This window comes from Pholis gunnellus, assembly GCF_910591455.1.
Source record: "Pholis gunnellus genome assembly, chromosome: 12".
In the NCBI taxonomy this organism is placed as follows: domain Eukaryota; kingdom Metazoa; phylum Chordata; class Actinopteri; order Perciformes; family Pholidae; genus Pholis; species Pholis gunnellus.
The window spans coordinates 10,030,251-10,038,064 of NC_136539.1; the positions used below are offsets into that span (position 1 = coordinate 10,030,251).

The window sequence follows — 7,814 nt, forward strand, 5'->3', positions numbered from 1 at the left end:
GTTGACATATGCAGTCCTCGTTTTCTCTTTGGAACAAAGAATGATCACTTTTCACTTTCAAGGCAAAAGCTCAAATTCTAGGGGTTAAACTCTCCTTCTGCATCTTGCCGAGCCCTAATCCTGCCGCTGCTCCAGCATGATGACATAATGAAAGGCTTCCTCCTCCCTTCACTTCCACTGCTCACCTTCTTTCCTTCCCCCACATCTGCCTTATTTTATGACCTACATTTAACTGTGGCGCTGTGCATGCAGATGCAAGCGCAAGCCCAGCTCCACTGACTCGACTGTGTCTATGTGCGTTTGCTCTAAAGTCAGTCATTTAAACGTTATGCCATACCCACGCAAAGAACAGAATTAATACTGCATGCACTGCTCCATCTCAGACCATGTGAGGAAACATGCATGTGTGTAGTTACAGTACAGTTGCTCTGCCTGCCAGTCTCTATGTGGAAATGTGACTTACTACCAGCAGTAAATCAACTGGCTCCTCATCACTGGCACCTAGCATGTGGAGCCGAGAACACCACTGCAGGCAATGCGGCTCATTCCAGCCATCCACCGGCCTGCCAATCACATACAGCAGAGCATGCAATCGCATTGGCTGCACTCACGCATACAGATGCACACTGCACAGATAAGTACAGGCCAGTTTTGAAATCTGAAGTATAGCACAAGCTGTAGCCACAAATCCAATGAAGCAGAAGTGAAGTTTCAGTGCCTTTCCCTCATAAGTTGGGAGGCTAAAAGGATAAACGAGCAGGCCACTTATCTAAAAAAGAAAAAAAAGCGAGGCATGCCAAGTTTTGCCAGAATACAAATCAACTTGCAGGGACTTGAATGTAATGCAGGTCAACATGACTGTTACTCTCCACCAGTATGATGGCAGTGCTTTCAAGACTGAATCCGAAACAGAAACATGGTTAGTCCTTCTTGCACTATGTTTCCCAGCTAGTTGCGAACTGTGTCGGTCTGCGGTTTTGGTGCTGAGCAGGAAGTGCACAGCAGTTTCAACAAAGCATTTCCTGCTAGAAACCAGACTAATGAGAGTGAATCAACGAAAATAAAATCATCTCAGCGGGGAACTGCAGAGCTCGTGATAATCCGGTACAATTTGACCCATTGTAAATATACAAATGTTAATTAGGGCAGCTTTAAGTTTGTTCCTTGAAGCACAGATTTCTTTGGTTCGGTGTATCGGACGTTAGGTTTGTGGCAGTTTCAAGAGCAGTACACTGGCTCATCTTAAAACTGTCACAAGAAAGCTTTTCTGCAACGTGTCAATGTGAGCGTTTCACTCTCCTTGGCAGCTCTGCCTCCATGGCAGAGGAGAAAATATATACGTTTTATATACATAATATCTATATATGTCCAGGCGATCGATATGCAACTGCTAGTCTTGCATATCTAGCAGTTTATATCGATTGCCTGGACATATATAGATAGATATATATATATATATTTATTCACACAAAAACATCAAATCGTGGTCTTAATCTTGTGAAATGATCAAAAGGAAAACAAGAAATCTTTCATCCCGATTCTCTTTTGACGGTAGCAGAATCATGAGGCGTGGCTTCATGTGGTTGTAACACCAGCAAGGTCAGAGCAGAAAGTACCAACTCCATTAAAGACGGATCCCACTGAGGCAGATTAGGTCCGTCCCGTCCCCTGCTATCCTCCTTCAACCACAGCACCGATTATATCAGCAGAGCAAAAATGTCTATTTTCGCAAAGGCGTGCTTAGACACTCATTAATCTTCCTCTAAAGATGCGACCACACCCAATATTGGCCAAGAGGTGCGGGGAGGCAGAAGTCTCTCTCTCTCTCTCTCTCTCACACACACACACCTGTCACAGTCCATCTGCTGTAGAAAATTCCCACCTGATCCACAAAACGAAGAGGATACGACAGGGTCTACATGCTACATGGATGTGCACACAGTGAGTCTTCATTCTGCAGAGAGAGCAGACATCCATAATACTGAGCTGACACCTGGACACAGTAACACACACACACACACACCTGGACAAGACCTCTGCACTACCAATTAGCCCCTCTCTTTCTATCAGAGCACCATGTGAAGTGTTAGTGCGCCTTGTAATTACAAGGGCAGAGGACGTGTTTCATTTCAAACTAGCAGCCTGACACAGACCTTGGGAGAATACATGTCTCTGACTCATTCCGAGTGAGTGACGGAAAAGAGAAAGTCATCAGCCATCAGACATCCGCTGGCCGTTCAAAGTAAACAGGAGGCAGACTTAGAAGTTTGAATCCAACAACACTGGGTTTTTTTTTTTTTTTTTTTTACTGTAAAAGCACTTCACAAGTCACAAAGTAACCTCCACTTAAGAAGAAAGAACATCTGACGAAATCACGGGGCCGGGAAGAGTTGAATCATCCTGACCTTCTCAGCACATCCTATTCTGATAAATCACGCGGGGCAGCAGTTCTTGATGACAGGCTTTCACGGTGCACAGAGCCCTCTCCATACAGCCTGCCAACAGCAAGGTCCTACGAAGGAAATGCAGCTCTACACCTCACATTATGGCCCATAAATACAGCTGGGAGCGCTGACGCCCACAGCGGGCGGGCTTTTGATGCGAGAAAGTAAAGGGCGTCCACTAAAAGCCCATTTCACCGTCTATTCGGCTTCTTGTGGAGACTGAATGGACATAACAATGCTTGTACCATCAGACTGCATGATTAGGAATATATTCATAGGGGTTCAAACTGTCTGCATGTGTTTGGGAAATGAGGCCTAGGCAGCTGTTGTGACTCCAAGAGCTAAAACCAGCAACATTTCTCTGGTCCAGACACAAAATAACAGCAAATGTTACAGGTTAACACATATGCTTATGCTTCAAAAAAAGATTCTGACAGGATTTGTTCATATCAGGGTTCCACACACACTTGTATTTATGGAGGAAATCATGTTTGACTGCCCAGAAAACAAGCTCACTAATCTACAGCACTACAGCCATTTTCAGACAGCTTAACCTCTCTATAATCTGCCTGAACTCTGGACACTTGCTTCTAAACACAGACTGAGATTAGCAGCCTATCAGAGACTTATTGAGCAACTCTGAAAGCTACGCCACAATAAGCTGCTCAAACCTTCCCATGTCGCCGTTTAAGAAGACTCGACTTGAGGAGTAGAGCGCCATACATCAAACGCACAGAAACGAGGGCCTAAACAACTCCTCTCAGGAAGTTTACAATCTCGTGAAGACGGCTAATAACCCCGGACGCCCATGTGTTTCTCATGAAAGAGTCCTGTCCTCCGAGTGCTCACACTCTCAGCCAGGAGTGAGGGGCACAGCTGGTCTTGATGACTCCAGCGCTCCGGCTTTTGAAGGCCGAGCTCAGATAACTGCTGCTCTGGCCGGTTAGCGCTCATCTGAAATTACACCTCCACCTTCCCAGAGTGCCCTGCCCATGCAATCCTTCCACTCCTCCACATAAACAGCCTGGAACAGATAAAAAGGAAAGTCGAGCTCTAGCTTTGGACAGTTAAATTTACAATTTTAAGAAGGATTAAAAAGAAGCTACAGTGTCGACGTAAAAAAAAAGTTTTGCCTCGCCTCGTTTTATGAGCAGCTGAGTGATACTGAGTGAGATGAGGAAATAATCTATTTCTCTCAGGGGTCGGTAGAGACCAAACACAGAGCTAAAAGAGAGTGAATATTGGACTTCCATTCATCGGTTGTCCAGAAACAAATGAATGGTGCTCCGTAAATGCTGCATGTAAAAATAAATGTAAATAACTGTTTGCTGACAAGTTCACCAAATCAACTTAAAGGTGATGATATGTCAATAGTGTGTTTAAAACGTATACATCTACTGCCCCCCGGTGGCCCAAAAAAACCCCAGTTATTGTTATTAGCTCCCATTTTTTCCATCAATCATAATTGATATTAAATTATAGACATTTAAAACCTTTTGATTTGAAATTGACAGTTTCTAACCTCATTCTTATGACAGACAATACCATCTTGTGGTTAAATCAATGGGACTGTCCTGCGCAGCCTCGAAGCTGCAGTGTTGCCAGATTAAAAAGATGCTTCACTCTGCTGCTGGTGAGATGAACAACCGTTGCACATCTGTCTTTTAGAGACAGAGAGTCTGTATCCCTTTACAGTCAGAGTGGACAGTACAGAAATGTGCCCCTGAAGCATAACTCCTTCCTTTTCTGTCCTGGAATCTGTTTTCCATTTTCCCCTCAATGCTGTAAGGATATTCAGTCACACACACTCACCTTATAAACACCAACACATGCTCAGAAAACACTTGCACGTTCCATAATGTTTTTGCTTTGCTCAGTATTGATTGAACTAATGAGAGCATAAAATTTCAATTTATACACCTCACTGGGATTTGTGCTGCACTCCATCTGATTGAGAAGGTCTCTTACTGCACACTATTCCACATAACTCACCTCCCCTCTCAAACGTCCTGTGGTGCGATGCTAATCAGAGCAGTCAATCTTTCACTAACTAGTTACCTCCGTTACTGGGTCATCGCTGACAGCAATTATGCATTTCATCAATTGGTATTTTTAGAACAGCAGCAAGTCCTCACTGCTATTTTGTGGCTTAGCAGGCAGCGTTTGGCTTGAGGTTGCTGAGGAGACAGAAGCTTTTTGGGGAGCAAACTCCTCACTTTTATTAGCGCATGCTGCCATGTTGATATTTTACCTGTGTCTGAAGAGAACTTGTGCGTTTACTGTGAGCTATAAGAGCTCAGGAAAGCGGTGGCGGTTCCGTACTGTAATTATCCAAATGCAAGTGAAAATCTTTTTGAAATTTGTAAATATCGTCTTATCCCTGAATTCAAACGTATTGATGAAATGTATTAATTACCAAGCTCTAATATCGCTTCCTGCACGAGGCACATTGTTAGTCGGTATGGTGACAAAACACGTCAGTGGAGCCGCAAAGTGTGTCACACATTGTTTCTCTCCACTAAGCCGGCAGCAGAGGTAGTCACAGAGCCAAACCGACGTCTGTTAAAGCCAATTCAGTCCGCAAGTCCGTTTATATAGAGGTTTGCCAGCTACAATGGTTGCAATGCAACAAAAAAAACCTGGATTTGAATAGGAATGCAAGTGAAAACAAATTACAATGTTGGGAACTAAAATGTTCATGGACAATTCCTCCTGTTTCTAAAATGTTTGGAGAATCTCCTTGCTTTGCCGAGCAAAATGCCAGTAACTCTATAGTGGAGCGAAGTCTTGGATAATGTTCAGAATGGATAGATTGTGAAAAAAACATGGTAATATAAATGAGGAAAAATGGCTGCAGGGCTGCCATATGGCGGTATGTCATTGTAGGACAATAGTGGCACACTGTTCATGCATACAATAAAAGCCGCTCCCCTACACACCTGTACTCTGTCTGCACACGCACAGAGAGGCCACCCTGTTGGAGACGATACATATGCAGCTGGAGAGACAAAGAGGGGCCAGCCAGTGTGTAGCAAACCTCGCAGTAATTGCATCGTTTTTGTGTAAAAGCAATAACGCAGATGTTCTGTGAGACTCGCAACTCTTTTCCACATTGGTGGGGGGGTACGCGCATTTATCAGGTATGGCTTCCCATTAGCACATTCATAATACATCGTAAGAGAGGGGGTAGTGACATCTATAGTTCACTAACTATGAAAGAAAAATGTCCTGGTAAAATAAAAAGATGAATCATTGAACTTTTAGTTTTATACGTGTGTCCTTTCAGCTGTAGTCTGTTGGTTAAAAACACCGTCTACTAAATTGTGTCCTTGTCACAATCGTTGAAAAGCTTTGAAAAACAGAGTGCACATACTTGTTCAGCAGCTGCACACACAAACAAAAATGACACTTTTCTGTTGCAATGTCACGATAACCTGGAAAGAGGCTTGTTAGTGTATTCCTTGAGCTGTTTTGCAGCAAATTACGAAAGAGAGATCGGTGCCTTTGATTCCAGTAAAGTGAGAAAGTGATTGTGTTTCTTATTGTAAGGGGTTTCTGTTAACTTTCAACCTCTGCTCCCGTTATCGAAGGTGATGTGATAATGTGTTTTATTGACATGGAGATAGTCTCGACAGCTTTGAGTGCTAAACCTCCACTTTACTGTTAATATCAGACAACATGAACTTGAAACCCCCACAGAAAAAAACATTTCATTGCCCTCGACACTTGTGTTTTCCTCTACTTGTAAATGCTTTTACTGTCCTCAATTAAGTGATGTAAAAGGCAAATGCGGAACATTATAACTTTGTGTTTAACTCATTTAAAACTCGTTTCACTTGGACCGTAGGCTGAGGCGTTTGACATGTCACGAATTAACTTGCTCCAAACAAAAGCCTGCTACCTTTACGAAGCAGCTGCAGATATAAAAGTGCAGCCATGTGAAACAAAACACATTTCAACACTGCCCCTAAAATGTACCTTTTTGACAACAAAACCACAGACCTTATGCATGAAACATGAAACATCAATGTAATGTAAAACTGACACACGCATATTTTGTATAACATGACTTTCAGGTGACTTCCCCTGGAGCTCTCGTCTTGGCCTGCCTTTCCTGTTTTGAATGGACTGCCACCATGTGCATGAAGCTGTTAAACAAAAACTAAGTGTCAAGGGAACAATAAACCTCTGCATCTTCTCCTCAAGTGTAGGAACAGCGCGCAGGCCTGCTCTCACCGCGAGCTGTGAACGAACTCTTCAGTGTGGAGAAAAACACGATTTTTCTCCCAGGACTCAATGGCATATGAGCGTCATTCACGGATACACGTTAATAAACGCATGTGTCAATGTTGCTCCGAACGTTAATCAAACCAATTGTTAGTGTGCACCCCGAAGAACCGCTGCTGTTAAACGAGCTTCCTAATGATGATCACCAACCGTGCTCCGATAAAGTAACGCAGACAAAGGATTTTTCTCCAACATGTTTCACCCATCAGGTTTGATTTAAGAGAATCCCTAAATACCGAATGGTTTTTTTAGCAAACATCGCGCGTGCACATCCACCCCCTGTGCTGCTCCGTGTCCTGCACAAAACGCGCTGAAGCAGCAAATGCAGATTTGTATGGAAATGCTGCGGGGAGCGAACAAAGCCTTACCTAAAAACTGTGTCGGTCCTCGCTGGATGCTGCTGCTGTCCGGCGGTCCATTTTTGCTCCAATTCGCTTTATTGCACAGCAAGCACGCGAGTCGGTTTGGCTCGCCTCTGCCCTCCGTTCACGGGGGAAGATATCCTCCACTACGCCGGGCAGCGCGGAGAGGCTGTGTTGTCTGTCACTCTGTTGATGGCCTTTTTCCTCCCATCCACATCCACCGAGGGGGGCGGAGTCAGCGAGCTGATTGTGTGGCTTGCTGTCCTGAAGGGAAGGAAAGGAAAGGAGGGAAGGGAGCAAAGAAGGGAGGAAGGAAAGGTATATTGAGATTAAATTTGATACCTTCCTTGGCAGCAGCAGCAGGCAGGGAAGGATGGCATGTTTGTTATGAATTTGATAACTTCCCAGCAGGTCTGTGCAGTTCAAAGAGGAGAAAGGACCTTTTGGGAAACTGGCTGCTAACCTCTTGCTGGATGTTAGATGAGAATATTGAGAGGCTATACTCACATATCTGACCGTGCAGTCAACCGCCAGCAGCTGGTTAGCTCAGCTGAGCTTTGGTCTCCACTGGTTGCCTGGTTCCCTACCAAGAATTAGTGCAGCCTATAACCTCCTATGAAAGAGTGAATTGTTGCTTTGACATATTGGGTTTTTTTTTGTATAAATCAAACAAACAAGATAACCTATACGGTGGCAATTTGTCATCATTACAGCTGCTAAT

The 7,814-nt window shown here is 44.0% G+C and overlaps 1 protein-coding gene across 1 annotated transcript in view; it reads right to left on the reverse strand.

Annotated features, from left to right (window-relative positions):
• The window catches only part of st6gal2a (ST6 beta-galactosamide alpha-2,6-sialyltranferase 2a), a gene marked incomplete at its 3' end in the record, with an annotated part of 37,898 nt that extends 30,658 nt beyond the window's left edge, over nucleotides 1–7,240 (reverse strand). The window contains exon 1 of the mRNA XM_079170175.1: nucleotides 7,100–7,240. The remainder of the gene's footprint in view (nucleotides 1–7,099) is intronic.
• Nucleotides 7,241–7,814: the final 574 nt, after the last annotated feature.